General features: G+C 44.6%; 2 non-coding genes and 1 pseudogene across 2 annotated transcripts in view; all 3 read right to left on the minus strand.

The window, feature by feature from the left end:
* The window catches only part of LOC149513133 (25S ribosomal RNA), a 3386-nt gene extending 3268 nt beyond the window's left edge, over positions 1-118 (minus strand). The window contains exon 1 of the ribosomal RNA XR_016330951.1: positions 1-118. This exon is cut by the window's left edge and continues 3268 nt beyond it. This is a non-coding gene — a ribosomal RNA (25S ribosomal RNA).
* Positions 119-356: 238 nt separating this feature from the next.
* On the minus strand, positions 357-512 carry LOC149513134 (5.8S ribosomal RNA). Its single transcript, XR_016330977.1, has one exon. It is a non-coding gene; the product is annotated as a 5.8S ribosomal RNA (ribosomal RNA).
* Positions 513-806: 294 nt separating this feature from the next.
* On the minus strand, positions 807-2601 carry LOC149513135 (18S ribosomal RNA; annotated as a pseudogene).
* Between the last annotated feature and the right edge of the window lie 14144 nt (positions 2602-16745).

Genomic DNA, 16745 nt, shown 5'->3' on the forward strand with positions numbered 1-16745 from the left:
TCAAGCTGGGCTATTCTCGATTCACTCATCATTACTAGGGGAATCCTGGTAAGTTTCTTTTTCCTCCGCTTATTGATATGCTTAAACTTAGCCGGTGATCCCGTTTGACCTAGGGTCACAACGTGAGCATTGACTGAACGATATGGGGGGTCCGACGGGGTCCGGGTGGACAACGAGCATGCATCACCGAGGACGAAGCACGCAGGGAGCTCTACCACCAATGGTCACAGCATTGTGGTTACTGGGGACTCACTTTTAGGCTAACCTTGATCGATGAGATCGCGGGAGACCATCTTCCGCCCATCCTCTTCCTCTGAAATCGGACAGATGGGGGGTCAAGGGTGGGCGACGATGCATGACACCCAAGCAGGCGTGCCCTTGGCCTAATGGCTTGGGGTGCAACTTACGTTTAAAGATTCGATGGTTCATGGGATTCTGCAATTCACACCAAGTATCACATTTCGCTACGTTCTTCATCGATGCAAGAGTCGAGATGTCCGTTGCTAAAAGTTGTTTCATTTTTTCATGACAAAAGGAGTTGTGGCCCCATCACGAATGCATCGCAAACGTGATGGCAATGGTATGCGTGCTCCATTTTCGTTTTGGTTCTTTGGCACGATTTACGTTGGGGGTTTATTGTTCGGTAGCGGGCGAGCTGACACCGATCGTTCTGCTCGCCTTGTAGGGGGGACGAAGTGATCGTCGCACCCGTCCAGGGTCAGAAAGGGCTCAGGGTGCAGGGGCACCCTTGCCCCCTCGGTGTTTCGTTAACGCATTGGTGGGTCATTCGTCGAGCAGGGTTTCGACATTGATCCTTCCACAGGTTCACCTACGAAAACCTTGTTACGACTTCTCCTTCCTCTAAACGGTAAGGTTTAGTAGACTTCTCACAACGTTGCGGGCGGCAAACCATCCACATCATCACGATCTGAACACTTCACCAAACCATTCAATCTGTAGGAACGACGACCAATGTGTACAAAGGGTAGGGACGTAGTCAACACCAGTTGATGACTCGTGCTTACTAGGAATTCCTCGTTGAAGACCAACAATTGCAATGATCTATCCCCATCACAATGAAATTTCAAAGATTACCCAAGCCTGTCGACCAAGGCTATAGACTCGTTGAATACATTAGTGTAGTGTGAGTGCAGCCCAGAACATCTAAAGGCATCACAGACCTGTTATTGCCTCAAACTTCCTTGGCCTAAGCGGCTATAGTCTCTCTAAGAATTTAGCCACGAAAGATCACCTTCGCATTGCTAGTTAGCAGGCTGAGGTCTCATTCGTTAATAGAATTAACCAGACAAATCGCTCTACCAACTAAGAATGGCCATGCACCACCACCCATAGACTCAAGAAAGAGCTTTCATTCTGTCAATCCTTACTATGTCTGCACCTGGTAAGTTTCCCTGTGTTGAGTCAAATTAAGCCACAGGCTCCACTCCTGGTGGTGCCCTTCCGTCAATTCCTTTAAGTTTCAGCCTTACGATGATACTCCCCCCAGAACCTAAAAACTTTGATTTCTCATAAGGCACCGACAGAGTCCTAAAAGTAACATCATCGATCCCTGGTCGACATCGTTTATGGTTGAGACTAGGATGATATTTGATCGTCTTTGAGCCCTCAACTTTCGTTCTTGATTAATGAAAACATCTTTGGCAAATGCTTTCGCAGTTGTTCGTCTTTCATAAATACAAGAATTTCACCTCTGACTATTTAATACGAATGCCCCTGACTGTCCCTGTTAATCGTTACTCTGATCCCGAAGGCCAACACAATAGGACCGAAATCCTATGTTGTTATCCCATGCTAATGTATACAAACGTAGGCCTACTTTAAGCACTTTAATTTCTTCAAAGTAACGGTGCTAGAGGAATGACCCAGGTAATTAAGTCCAGGAGCGCATCGTCGGTAGTAGGGATGAGTAAACCAGTGCTCACCATAAGGCAGATCAAATAACCCAACCCTAGTTCCAACTACGAGCCTTTTAAATGCAACAACTTAAATATATGCTATTGGAGTTAAAATTACCGCGATGCTAGCACCAAACTTGCCCTCCAATGGATCCTCGTTAAGGGATTTAAATTGTACTCATTCCAATTACCAGACTCATAGAGCTTGATATTGTTATTTATTGTCACTACCTCCCCGTGTTAGGATTGGGTAATTTTCACGCCTATTGCCTTCATTGGATGTGGTAGCCGTTTCTCAGGCTCCCTCTTCGGAATCGACCCTAATTCTCTATCACCCATCACCACCATAGTAGGCCACTATCCTACCATCAAAAGTTGATAGGAAAGAAATTTGAATGATACGTCGCTGGCACAAAGGCGTGCAATCCGTCGAGTTATCATGAATCATCAAAGCAATAAGCATAGCTTGCGTCGACCTTTTATCTAATAAATGCATCCCTTCTAGAAGTCGAGGTTTGTTGCACGTATTAGCTCTAGAATTACTATGGTTATCTGAGTAGTAAATACCATCAAACAAACTATAATATGCCATTCGTAGCTTCATAGTCTGAATTAGTTCATACTTGCACATGCATGGCTTAATCTTTAAGACAAGCATATGACTATTGGCAGGATCAATCAGGTAGCATTCCTTTGGGATGTCGGCATCGCGTGGGCCTCGACGTACCGACCGAGCGGTGAAGAGAGCCCAATGCGGAGCGCAAGCATCTTGCATATCGAGCATATGAAATGCATAGCATTGGACGAATGAGGACTGAGAGTCTGCACCCACTAAACATTCTACATCCGAGAGCATGATCGAACACCGGTGCACCAATATGGCCTCGAAGGATTGGATGGCGCGCTTGGGACACCGACCACGATTGATGTCTGATCTGTAACCCCTCGGGACATAAGACGGATAAGGGATAGCAAGACATCTAGTTTCCATCAATTTAGGTATGCAGCACAGGATTTCGATCATGCCCTTAAGGTATAACGATCGTATGGGGGGAGACTGAAGAGGATGACGGGCTGATAGTTCGATGCATCAAGCATGAAACCTTCCAACACATACAACCATAGCACCACTCATATACCCATTACGTACAAGTGGTAGCATCCACGCATGCCGGTCCACAACTCACTCGATCGATTACTCAACGAGTGAGTGGAGAAAACGATGTGTGAGGCCATGCCACAACCACTTAGCACGGGAAAAACAAAAGCAAGGGCCACGAGACTACCTCTACCATCCGATAGGCAATAACGGCATGATACCACCAATGCTTGGCCTGGCCAAGATCGCACGCGCGAGCTTCGCTGACACCACCGCATGGGGATGTTGCCCGATTCAGAGACTTGTTCCTAAGGTCTTGGGTAGCATTGACTGCATGCACAGCCTCATCGAGGCCAAGGCATTTTTAAGGTCGACAAGAAAGGACCGCGAGACCATCAAATACTGAGAGACTTGGCCAGGCCAAGCTCACAATCGTAGCTTCTACTCGCACCACCCCAGAGAGTCATTGCTCAATTTAGGGACTTGGTCTAGGGTCTAGGACAACATTCGTTGCGTGCACAGGCTCAAGCTTGACTCTCCTTTTTTACATGCATACCAACTGGTCGAGGCCATGGGCGCCTGTCGGTCACCAGAGCAACTAGTTGCCAGACAAAATGGTCGGAAGGCATGCAAGCCTTATATTTCACTTTGAGGGATGTTCCCCTAGGTGTACGCAACGAAAGGCCCATCACGCACACCTACTCCCCCTGTGGGGAGAGGGGAGAGGAGGTGCCAGACCACTACCCCCTAAAGAGCATTAGAGATTTTATAGATATACGACCAGTAGACGTTAAAGTGTCAGAAACGGGGATATTTTTTTCAAATAGGCATATCCCGCACCGAGGGTGAGCAGGTGCCGATGGTGGTCGAGGCATGCGCCCGTACCAAATGCCAATGCATATCGATGGTGTTCGATGCGACTGCTCGTACCAAGGGCCATTTTCTGTCGATGCTGATTGAGGTAGGTGCCTGCACTAGTTCCAGCTTGTGCGCATGCTGATTAAGGCATGCATGCACCGATGGTGGTCGAGGCATCTGCCTGCACTAAGGCCCAGTACATGCCAATGGTGTTGAAGGCAACCACCCACACCAGGGGCCATCTTCTACCGATGCTAATCGAGGCATGGCACGTGCCGATGATGATCAAGGCAAGTGCCCGTACCAAGGGCTGGCTTGTGCCGATAGTGGTCGAGGCATGTGCCCGTACCAAGGCCCAGCACATGCTAATGGTGGTTAAGGTAATCGTCCGCACCAACTTGAGGTATGTGCCCACACCAAGGCCCAGCATATACCGATGGTGTTTGACGTAACTACCTGCACCATGGGCCATCTTCTGTTGATGGTGATCAAGACATGGCACGTGTCGATGGTGGTTGAGGCAAGTGCCCACGCCAAGGGTCGGCTTGTGCCAATGGTGCTCGAGGCAACCGTCTGCACAAAGGCCCAGCATGTGCCAATGGTGTTCGAGGCAACTGCGCATACCAGGGACCATCTTCTACAGATGCTGATCGAGGCATGGTACGTGTCGATGGTGGTCAAGGCATGTGCCCGCACCAAAGGCCATCTTCTATCGATATTCATCGAGGCATGCATGTGTCGATGGTGGTTGAGGCAAGTGCCAATACCAGGGGCCAGCTTGTGTCGATGGCGGTCGAGGTAAGTGCCCGTACTAAAGGGCAGCCTGTGCCGATGATGGTCGATGCATGTACCATCACCGTGCGCCAGCATGTGCCAGTGATGGTCAAGGCTTTGGCCAAAAATTGATTTTGAGCCACTGTGCACATGCTAGGCTCGGGCATGTGCTAGTGCTGTATTTTTTTTACCCGGGGCACCACCGTCAGAGCATCATGGGAATGATTTTCAGAAAACAAGCATGGGATTGTAGACTTCGTCCATTTCACTTTTTTTTAGTCTAAAAAAGCTACACCCAAACTAACTAAGAATACGCGAATGTCGATGTGAGTTCAATCAAAAAGTGGCACCCTCATCGTCTATACGTTCATCCACAGTTCTGAAAAACTTGGGCCGTTAGGAAATACAGAATTAGGCGACAAGTCAGGAGAAAGTCCACCCAACCCTGTCTGATCCCATGTCTCTCTTGTGGCAAGCCGATAGAGGAAGTGCCTCTTAGTTGTTGTTTTAACGGTACAAAACAATACCCCTTTTATCCTTTCTTGTGTCCAGAAGAGTTTGGCGGGCTCTCCGACTTCCTAGGGGCAATCCTTCCATTCCCCAGTAGTTCCCCATTTATGGCTCTAGGATACTCAGAGGACTTGGTATAGAAATAGATGAATCTGTGTCTCTGACTGTTTATGATCATAAGATGAGTATTGAGATTCTTTGCTTAACAATCAATCATTGAATGGTATGGTTTGCCTGTAGTGTTCGTGCTCTTTCGGTATCTCCCTTCTGTAAAGCGATGAGACTAGCCTTTGTGGTTAAGTCAAAAAATTACAGAAGGTGATAGGTTGAGCTGAAAAGCCATTCAATGCAATGAAATCAATCTATTTCGAACAGCAACAGCCTTTGTGTCACGGACTAAGCTTTCTCTCAACAAGCAATAGACCGTGCGGTACTTGAATGGGTGTTCCCACCCAAGTCAGCCTTCAATAGATCGATATCTGAACAAATAATCATAAGCCATGGTTAGTCTCAAGCATTCACAATAAGACACAATATATCGAGATCAATCTCAAGCATACACACACAAGAAGGCACATTCGCATCGAGAAAATGAAAACCAAATCGAGGTAACATTCAGGACATTCAATCGGGTTAATTTTATTATAATCGAGAATCATACATCGGGACTTCCCACCATCACCAAGGCCAGGGGGCAGCCCTTGGTGGATGGCCTAGGCTCGCATAGCAACCGATGAGCCAGCCCAACACTATACTGTCGGTTCACCCCCCCTAAAGAGCCTTAGAGATTTTAGAGCTATGCTACCAGTAACCATTACAATGTTTGAAATGTGGACACTTTTCCTAGCACAAGGGATCTACCCGAACATGGCCCTATACATGGGTGGCTCATGGTAACCTAAGTCCCGGTCATGGCCCTATACAAGGTTGGCTCATGACATCCTCCCTCACCTATTCTATTGACATCCTCGTCGACTTGTTGGCTTGGAATTCTTCAATCTTCTTTTGAAATCTTTGGAGGTTGTGTTCTCTTTCCCAACTGGTTTCTTCTAGTCGTAATCTTTCCCACTTCACTAAGTATTCCTGAACCAATCTTTGAGATATCTTGGTTTCCCTGTTAGCTAAGTCTCTTCGACTCGATGCTCTGAGGGTGGCTTCATGGTGATGGCGGCTCTGGTTGGCTCCCTTCGACTAGCATCTATAGGATCTACATGAAAAGGTTTCAGATTACTCACAAGAAAGATCGGGTGCACCTTCATCCACTTTGGTGGGTTGATTTTGTAAGAAGCATTCATTATTTTAGAAAGGACCCTTACTGGACCCTCATATTTGCGTACCAGTCTATGATCTCTCTTTCTCAAGAACCTGGTCTGTTCAGGAACTAGTTGAACAAGAACCAGATTACCCACTTGGAATTGCTGAGCCTTACGACCCTTGTCTGCCCATTTCTTCATCCGCTGTGATGCTTTCTCCAGGTAGGCTTGTGCAATCTTCGTGTTTTGTTTCCACTCTTTGCTGAGGTTGAAGGCTCTCGAATTTTTTCCTTCATATTGTTTCAAGGAAGTGTGGGTAGCCTTGGTAATTATCCGGTGACCACCTCAAATGGGCTCTTGTTGGTGGAAGAGCTTTTGTTGGAATTAAAGCAGAGTTAGGCAACGTCCAATAATAAAGGCCAGTCCTTCTGATTGGCTTACACAAAGTGCCTCAAGTATTCCTCTAGTAATCCGTTGAACCGTTCTGTTTGACCATCGATTTGAAGGAGATAGCTTGAGGAGATGTTGAGTTGGGACCCCAATATCTTGAAAAGCTTTTTCCAAAAGGACCTCGTAAATCTCAAATCTCTATCGCTGACAATGTTTTGAGGGAGGCCCCAGTATTTGACCACATGTTTGAACAATAGTTAAGCTATATCTTCTGTTGTACAATACTTATGAGCGAGAATGAATGTGGCATACTTAGAGAATCGATCAATCACCACCAAAATGGCTCCAAGATCACCAACCTTGGGTAGGCTCGAAATGAAATCGAGGGAGATGCTTTCCCACGGTTTGGCAGGTACCGATAGTGGTTCAAGCATGCCTACAGGTTTTTTCTTTTCAACTTTGTCTTGTTGGCAAATGAGGTAAGTCTTCGTATAGTTCATCACATCTTGTCGCATGTGAAGCCAATAGTATCCCTATTTTAATAACGCTAAAGTGCGTTGCCAGCCCAAGTGTCTCGCCCATGGGGTGTCATGACACTCCCTCATCAGCATCTATCTCAGACCTCCTGCTCTTGGCACAAACACTCGAGGCCCTTTTATCCACAATACCCTATTCTTTTGCCAGAAGTACTTGGATTTCCCTTCTTCCACTAGCTTCAGGATGGCACAGGCTTGCGGGTCCTTCCGTAAATGATCTCCAATCAGCTTGTGAATGTCTGTAGTGGCTCTACTAACCGCCATTGGGGCAACTCTTCTAAGGGCCACTAAATCTGTTCGCCTACTCAATGCATCAGCCACTTGATTGGTCTTTCCAGTAGTGTGTTCAAAACAAAAGTCAAATTTCGCTAAAAATTCCTGCCACCTAGCTTGTTTCACCGTAAGCCTTGGTTGGGTGAGGAAATGGCTAATGGTCGCATTGTCTGTCTTCACGACAAAGTGTGAACCCAACAAGTAATGTCGCTAAGCCCTCAAGCAGTGAACCACCGCCAGGAGTTCTTTTTCTTGGGCTGTATATTTTCTCTTAGCTTCGCTTAGCTTCCTACTTTCAAATGCTATCGGGTGTTGTTGTTGCAAAAGAACTCCTCCAATAGTAAAATTAGATTTATCCGTCTGAACTTCGAAAGGCTTTTCAATATCAGGGAGGGCTAAGATGGGATCCTTCATAATAGCATTCTTCAATCCCTCAAAGGCCTCTTGGCACTCATTCGTCCAACACCATTTATGCTCTTTCTTCAATAGCTCTGTGAGGACCATGGTCTTACGAGAGTACCCTTTCACAAACCTTCTATAATAGTTAGCTAGCCCCAAAAATGAGCGGAGCTCATTAACATTCTTTGGTGTTGTCCACTCTTTGATGGCCCTAACATTTTCCATGTCCATTCGAATGTGGCCACGTTCGACAATGTGATCGAGAAAATGGATTTGGGTTTGAGCAAATGCACACTTCTCCTTTTTTACATATAGCTGGTGGTCTTGTAACCTTTGAAGCACCTGGCACAGGTGTTCTTGATGTTCTTCCAAGGTGGAGCTATATACCACTATGTCATCTAAATAGATGACTACAAATTTATCTAGGTAGTCATGGAACACTTGATTCATCAATGTATAAAATGTGACAGGAGCATTGGTCAGTCTAAAAGGCATAACAAGAAATTCAAATGCACCATACCGTGTTACACAAGTGGTCTTTGGCTCATTTCCCTCAACGATTCTGACCTGATGGTAGCCATATCTCAGGTCCAATTTGGATAAGTACTTGGCCCGGCTCAATTGATCAAACAAGTAAGCTATAAGAGGGATGGGATACTTATTTCTTACGGTGACTTTGTTTAGGACCCTATAGTCAACACATAATCGTAAACTTCCATCATGCTTCTTCTAAAATAGTACTGACGCTCTGAATGGAGCTTTTGATGGTCTGATGAACCCGACTTGTAGAAGCTTATCTAATTATTTTTTTCGTTCGACCAACTCTGGCAAGGCCATGCGATAAGGGGCTCTAGCAGGGGGTTTCGCTCCTAGAAGGAGCTCAATTTCATGGTCCACTGCTCATCGAGGGGGTAGAACCTTAGGCAACATCTCTGGCATCACCTCTTCAAATTTTTCTAACATTTTTTCCACACCATCGGGTATTGGTTCTACTTTCGACCCTTCTTTGTAGATCGACATAGCCACAAATGAGGGTTCTCCTCTCTTTATCCCTTTCTTGAACTGTAAGGCTAAAATCATTTTCTTCTCACTCTTTGGCAAGATATTGGTTGAAACCACACACGAGTGTTCCTCTAAGAACAACAAACAGCTAGCGACAGGGATAGGGATCACTTGAGCCAACATCATGAAGTCCAATTCGAGAACGACATCAAAGTCATCCATGGGGGAAACTATAAAGTCTACCTTCCCTTCCCATGGCCCCAACTTGGTTGTCACACCCTTAGAGCTTCCACAGATCGTAAAAGTTGGCGAATTGACCGCTTTCATTCACCCACAGTCTTTGCTAACCCGAAGACCACACCTTTTTACTTCTTCTGGTGTGATGAAAGTATCGGTAGCACTCGTATCCATCATGGTCTTGGTGGCTTTCTCATTGATCATCAAGTTCACATACATCAAGCCTCTACTCTGCTCTTTCTTTATAGTGTTTAGTTGGGTGTGGAGGGCATTGAGGAACCTTATTGAACCCATTCTGGCTGGCTCATCTTCAACTTCTTCAATGCTCTCTGGCATTTTTACAGACTCTTGAGATGGGGTTCTTAAGGTATTAAGGGCTCCTCTGTGCGGGCATTCGGTCACCCGATGTGGCCCCTTGCAAAGAAAGCAAGCTAGCGGTTGCCTAGGCCTGAAAATCATAGCGTTGCTTGTCTTGGGTTGGGTGCTATCTCGATCAAAAGACCTCCTGTCTGATCCCCCACTGAAGAGTCGATCCAACCTGGTCATCTTTCCCCCACTCCCAAAGTTGAAGCTATTACCAACTGATGGAGGATTTTTTCATTTTGAGGAGCCATCATTATAATCGTGGAGACGTTCAACTACAGCCATGGCCGTGGCCACGTCTTGCACTTTCTGTCTTTGTGGTTCTGTCCTAGCCCAAGGCTTGAGGCCCTCAAGAAAATAGAACATCTTGTCCTTTTCGGACATGTCTCGAATATCCAACATCAGGGTAGAAAAGCTCCTTACAAACTCTCGCACTGTTTCTGTTTGCACAAGTTCTCGAAGTTTCTTTCGAGCTATATACTCCACATTTTCAAGGAAAAATTGGTTTTTAAATTCTCGCTTTAGGTCCGTCCAAGTCTTAATCGGGCACTCGTCGTTGACAAACTTGGAGCGCCACCATAGCTTGACATCCCTTGTGAGGTACATTGACACCATTGCTACCTTATCTTCCTCTGAATCTGTGTGTATAGCTCAAAAGTACTGCTCCATGTCAAACAAAAATTTTCAAGTTCCTTAGCATCCCTTGCCCCCTCATAGCATCGAGGCTCTGGCACTTTAGGCCTTTTTCCCCTTTTCATCGAGCTCGAACCCGATCTGGCCACAGCCATTTGTAAGATGCTCACCTGTGCTCTGAGCTCCTCAAACTCCTTATAGAGAATGTTCAAGGCATCTCTAGCCTTCTCGCTCACGTTGTAGAGAGTATCGCACAACTCACGTTGGGTTATATCGATCTCCCTCACTCGGTCTTTAGTCGCCATATAAGTTTTCATTACGACCACCGCGGCCTCAAGTTCCTCAATTCTCTGTTGATGATTGGGTCCACCACTTGTGGCCATCTCATCCATTTTCTAGCACTTCTCAACCATGCTCTGATACCACGTGTCACGAACTAAGCTTTCTCTCAACAAGCAATAGACCGTGCGGTACTTGAATGGGCGTTCCCACCCAAGTCAGCCTTCAATAGATCGATATTTGAACAAATAACCATAAGCCATGGTTAGTCTCAAGCATTCATAATAAAACACAATATATCAAGATCAATCTCAAGCACACACACACAAGAAGGCACATTCGCATCGAGAAAATGAAAATCATATCGAGGCAACATTCAAAACATTCAATCGGGTTAATTTTATTATAATCGGGAATCATACATCGGGACTTTCCACCATCACCAAGGCCAGGGGGGCAGCCTTTGGTGGATGGCGTAGGCTCGCATAGCAACCGGTGAGCCAGCCCAACACTATGCTGCCGGCTCACCCCCCTAAAGAGCCTTAGAGATTTTAAAGCTATGCTACCAATAATCATTATAATGTTTGAAATGAAAACACTTTTCTTAATACAAGAGATTTATCGGATTATAACCTTATACATGAGTGACTCATGACAACCTAAGTATCGATCATGACCCTATACAATATTAGCACATGACACTTTGCCTTTTCAATCTTGCAGCTGCTAAATCAGTCTTGCTATTGTATCGAAAGTTGAGCCACTCAATTATGGATTGAAGGGGACTCCCGGGCAGGCTGTTCAGAGCTGGCTCGCCCAACTAGTTTACGGGGGCTTATGCACTCCAATCGCTATTGGCTCGTTGCGCTAACGACTCAACCCGCAGGGTCTGCAATTTTTACCAGAAGATACATTGAACCTGATGTTGGAGGCTATCAAGATTCCGGGCAGGAAGGGCTCAACAAGCTCGGGGCCCTAGGAGTCACTATAGTGGCTCTATACCAAGAGAACAAAAAGAAAATGAATGGAAAACTCTCACTCATTAGGTTTCGACAAAAAAAAGAAAAAGGCTTCAATGCCATGATCCTATGCCGTACCATACCGAGGAGTGAGCTAGGCTCGAACGAAGTACACCGTCGACTCCACCAGCGGGGGGAAAAAGGGGAAGGCCCCAATCCCGTATCATTCTCAAGTACGGGGGAATTTTATGGTAGGTGCCAGCTATAAGTATAAGTGAAGTAGCAAGCACCCGCAGCGAAGCAGAATTGTTTGAGGTTTTCCCTCGCCACTACCGTGTATCTCCTCGGTTAGATGCGATCCGAAAGGTGTTGGGATTTGCCTTGAATCTCAAAATCTCACATTGAAAGTTAAGTGAGTTTGAGTTTGTCTTGTATCCCACATCGGGAGTTTAGTAAAAGTATAAAGGGTTTCACCTTTATAAATAAGATGTTTTGGTTTTAGTTTAGTAACCCCAGAGAGTTAGACACCAAGAGAATAGCTAAGTGAGTAGGCTATTAAAGGGTGTAATTGGGTTTTGGGTTAAGTTTTGAGTAAGGAGTTTTAGGAGACTTTTCTTATTCTAAAAGTCTCACAGTTGTAAAGATTTATTTGTTAGTGGATTGTGTTTGGAGTAGGCCATTTTGAGTTGGGTCAAACCAAATATATTTGTGTGTTTTCATTCTTGATTTGAGCTTGCTATTTTGTGTGTGGTTGCTGCGCGTGGGTATTGTTGTTTTTCCCAACAAGTGGTATCAGAGCGAGGTTCAAGGTTCGAGGTTCGAGGTTCAAGGTTCGTGGGCCCAAGAGATCGTGAAGTAGTGTTTGAAGATGTCTGAAGAATGTATGTCTAGTATGTCTATACCTAAGTTTGAGATTCCGTTATTTGATGAAAAGAGTAATTTTATATTATGGCAAAGTATGATTCAAGATCTGTTAGTACAACAAGGGTTGGATCAAGCATTAGAGAGTAGTAAGCCTGAGGGAATGTCTGATGCTAATTGGAATAGGATTCAGAAGAAGGCTGTTAGTACTATTAGATTGGCGTTAGCTCCAGAAGTAAAGTACAGTGTGTTGACTGAGAGTACTCCGAAGAGTTTGTGGGATAAGCTTGAAGGTATTTATGCTTCGAAGTCGTTGACTAATAGATTATGTTTGAAGATGGATCTGTATTCTCTGAAGATGGAAGAAGGTATGAGTCTTCATAATCACCTGAATGAGTTTAATAAATTGGTTTCTCAATTGTTAGCGATTTCTGTTGATGAGTTAAAAGATGAAGAGAAGGCTTTAATTTTGCTGTCATCTTTGCCCAAGTCTTATAGGCCTTTAGTTCATACTGTGTTGGTAGGCAGGTCTACTTTGAAGTTGGATGATGTGACTGTCCTATTGTGTGAGAATGAAAGGTTTATGGGAGCTCAGAACTCATCACCTGGGGGGAGTACACTAGCTGTAGAGGGTTTTAATCGAGGGAGGACTCAAAAGAGGATTGATGGATCAAGATGGAGATCTAAGTCAAGAGACAGAGATTACAGTGATGTAGAATGTTATTATTGTGGTGAGAAAGGACATATCCAAGTGCGCTGCAGGAAGCTGAGAAGGGATATGACTGCTTTCAAAAGGGCGAATGATGAGAAGAAATCAGATGAAGAAAAGAGTGATACTGCTGCTGTCGTGTCTGATGATGATGATGTTGTTTTGACAACTTGTGTGGATGAGACCCAGACTTTGAAAAGTGATAAAAGTTGGGTTTTAGATTTAGCTGCTACAGTTCATGTTTGCAATGATAGAAGCTGCTTTGTGGAGTTGAATGAGAGTGAAAAGTATGGGGATATTGTGGTTGCTAACAAAGAAAAGGTACAGATTCAAGGCATTGGGAGTGTTCGCCTTAGATCTCACAATGGTGTTATTAGGACACTTCGTCATGTAAGGTATGTACCAAATTGTCACTACAATTTGATTGCTTTAGGTGAGTTAGCTTCTCGGGGGTACACATATTATGGTAGTAATGATTGGTTGAAAGTGTACAAGAATGGTAGTGTGATTCTACAAGGGAATAGGGTTAATAATCATTTGTACATGTTTGATGGAGGCTCAGTTGCTGAGATGCTTGTGATGAAAGAAAAGAAGAAAGGTAAGCGTGTTAGCTTTACAGATACTGTTGAAGTGTTTGGAGATTCAAGTCAAGGGAGGATTTGTTGGGATTTGCCTTGAATCTCAGAATCTCACATTGAAAGTTAAGTGAGTTTGAGTTTGTCTTGTATCCCACATCGGGAGTTTAGTAAAAGTATAAAGGGTTTCACCTTTATAAATAAGATGTTTTGGTTTTAGTTTAGTAACCCCAGAAAGTTAGACACCAAGAGAATAGCTAAGTGAGTAGGCTATTAAAGGGTGTAATTGGGTTTTGGGTTAAGTTTTGAGTAAGGAGTTTTATGAGACTTTTTTCATTCTAAAAGTCTCACAGTTGTAAAGATTTATTTGTTAGTGGATTGTGTTTGGAGTAGACCATTTTGAGTTGGGTCAAACCAAATATATTTGTGTGTTCTCATTCTTGATTTGAGCTTGCTATTTTGTGTGTGGTTGCTGCGTGTGGGTATTGTTGTTTTTCCCAACAAAAGGAACCGAATTCGAAACATGGGATATCCTAATGATTCGGGGGGGATTGGTTGTGCGCGCTGACCTCCCCCCCTTTGCATGAGTTTTTATCTTCTGCTTCTGTTTTTGTTGCTTTTGTTTGGGACGGTTACATGAGCCTATCTCCATGTGCGTGCGAAATGCATCTCATGATCCGTGGTGGCCTTGTACGATATCTTTCTCTGTCTGCTATGGAAAGAGCTCTTTTTCTTCTTCCTATGTCCGCTTTCCGCTATGCTATATAGATGTGCTACAATCGCATTGCATGATAGAGGGCATCGTAAGTAGCATGCTCGGAGCGTTGATAGGCCCCATCTTACTAATGAAGGGCTTCAGAAAGACACTCTCTTTGGGGCCCAGGAAGAACCAATTCCTTAGTGGCTCGCTAGCCGGCAATCGCTATCCTTTAGTTAGTGCTGGACCGCTTCACCGCTTCAAAAAGTATGTCTTCCTGTAGCCGCCATTTACTTGACTAACCAAGCTGAGCTATCGTAAGGTAACCATAGGTTGACTGCCGAAGGATACCAAGCGAAGGGGTCTTTGGCGTCTCAAGCAAGTGCTCATTGGTGGAAAGACCGGCAGCAACGATGGATCTCTCTTATTGGCAACAGCAACCGACCCCGAATTGGCTAGGGTCCTTTTCCGCTGAACTGGTCTTGGTGATTGGTCTTTCCTGGTGAATGAGTGTGAATCTCATTAGCTAAAGACTCATTAGCTATGCTGCTTTCTTTCTTCCTCAGCGAGCGAAGTGACCTACTAGTTATCTAGTTATGGGGGTCGATAAGACAAGATCCTTGCCTAGTCCGATCGGAAGCACATTCGGTAAGCTTATTCGTGAAGCAGCTGTGGTACTTTCGATCTATTGTATTTTATAGGGTGGGCATTCATGCCCGGAAAAAGCTCTTGGATGGACAAAGGCACAAAAGACGACTTAATCGTCGACAAGCAGGCATGTGTGGCACTTGCGGAATCGAAAGAGCTGCTTGAAGGTTATAGGGTATATTGAAATCTTTCAATTCATAATAAAAGAAAGATGGTAGCTAGGAGATAGGAGAGATGCTACTCTTGACTCGGTTGGCTCTACCCCTTAAGATGATCTTATGCCCGCTTTAGAATACCGGCGGGAGAACCAGAGCGAAGGAAGGAAGTGCGAGATCCGGTCATTGAGAACAAGATATTGAAAGCTTCAAACAAGCAGTCCAAGTCCTCTAAGGTATCAAAATAGAGCTTCCAGAGGGAAGCCGAAGCTTTCTCCTAAAGAGTTTCTCTGAGTAGTCTATCAAAGCACAACGAGAATGGCTCTGACTATGCATCTGGTGAGGGATCCGCTGTGAAGCTAGAAAAGCGCTGGTGACAAGTTCAAATTGTACTTTTTATGACCAATATCTGACCGAGAAATGAGTTGATGAACGGTCTTCCTCGAGATAGGAATTTTTCCATTCTTCGATGATCCGGAATTCCAATTGCTTCGCAACAGCGTAAGGGAATGAATGTTCTCAGTATTCACCACGCGCTCCTTGATTCTTCCTTTAAAAGAGGATCTAGCCCTGTAAGGACAACAGGAAGACAGTTTATAAAAAACTAATGTCCGCAGGTAATTTGCAAGAAGTCAAGCAATCTCAAACTCGACTTTGAAATGGGATTCTATGTATAGATCGTTTATTCCGAAACCTAATAAACCGGGAAATATGAGAGCTAGCACGCAACCGGGGACATAATCGTTATGGGTGGGCTTTCTCTCCGAAAGATAATCCACTATATGAACCAATTTCTTCATCAAACGCCTTTTTTAATGTGTTCTTTTTAAACTATCATATGTTATTTCTATGCGAATGCTAATATGTGTTTGCATGATTTTCAATATCTAACCTTTTACATGTAGCATCTAAAATGTATGTTTTATGTGTCCGTACATGCATGGGACTCAATCTAATTAATAACCAATTCATCTTAGGTATCAGCTCTTGTGCTTCTTAGAGAATCTTACCCTTACCGCAGAGCTCACTATACTCCACCGTTAGAGTTAGAGAAGAAAGGTGCAGCGAGTGATCATATTCAATTTGAGTCATAAATCCCTCCTTTGCTAAATGCATGTAGTATGCATTAAAGACGGGGATAATAAATAACTAGTAAGAAAATGGAGTGGTTCCACTGGTCTAAGTAGTCCCCCGAGCCAGCCAATATAGCAAGGAATAAGACAAAAGACTTGGCGTAGCTCTTTCATTCAAGTAGGGGGTAGGGTCAGGCCAGTAAAGTAGGCAGAAAATGGTCAGGGATAAGTCTGTCGATATATCATCCCTCTAACTGATGCGGGTCAACTCCTTTGGAAGTATGATACTAGACTCACTCTCCACAATTGAATGAATCAAAAGAAAACAGGCTACACAACGTTCGATTTTTCCGAAAGAAAAGAGACCTATTACCAGTCTTCTTTCTCTATTAGGTGCAACAAAGGAAGATCTAGGTGAGGTTAAGTGCTCGCTTTCTTCCATCGATCGGAGTTCTTTGTATTGATCACTTGTCGACGACAGTCCGCTGACTGTCCGGTAACAGAGCCATAACATAAACAGTAAGTCATATTATCGGGCAACTCCAT

Source organism: Durio zibethinus, chromosome 20, assembly GCF_047325235.1.
Source record: "Durio zibethinus cultivar Kanyao isolate XHJ-2024 chromosome 20, ASM4732523v1, whole genome shotgun sequence".
NCBI lineage: Eukaryota > Viridiplantae > Streptophyta > Magnoliopsida > Malvales > Malvaceae > Durio > Durio zibethinus.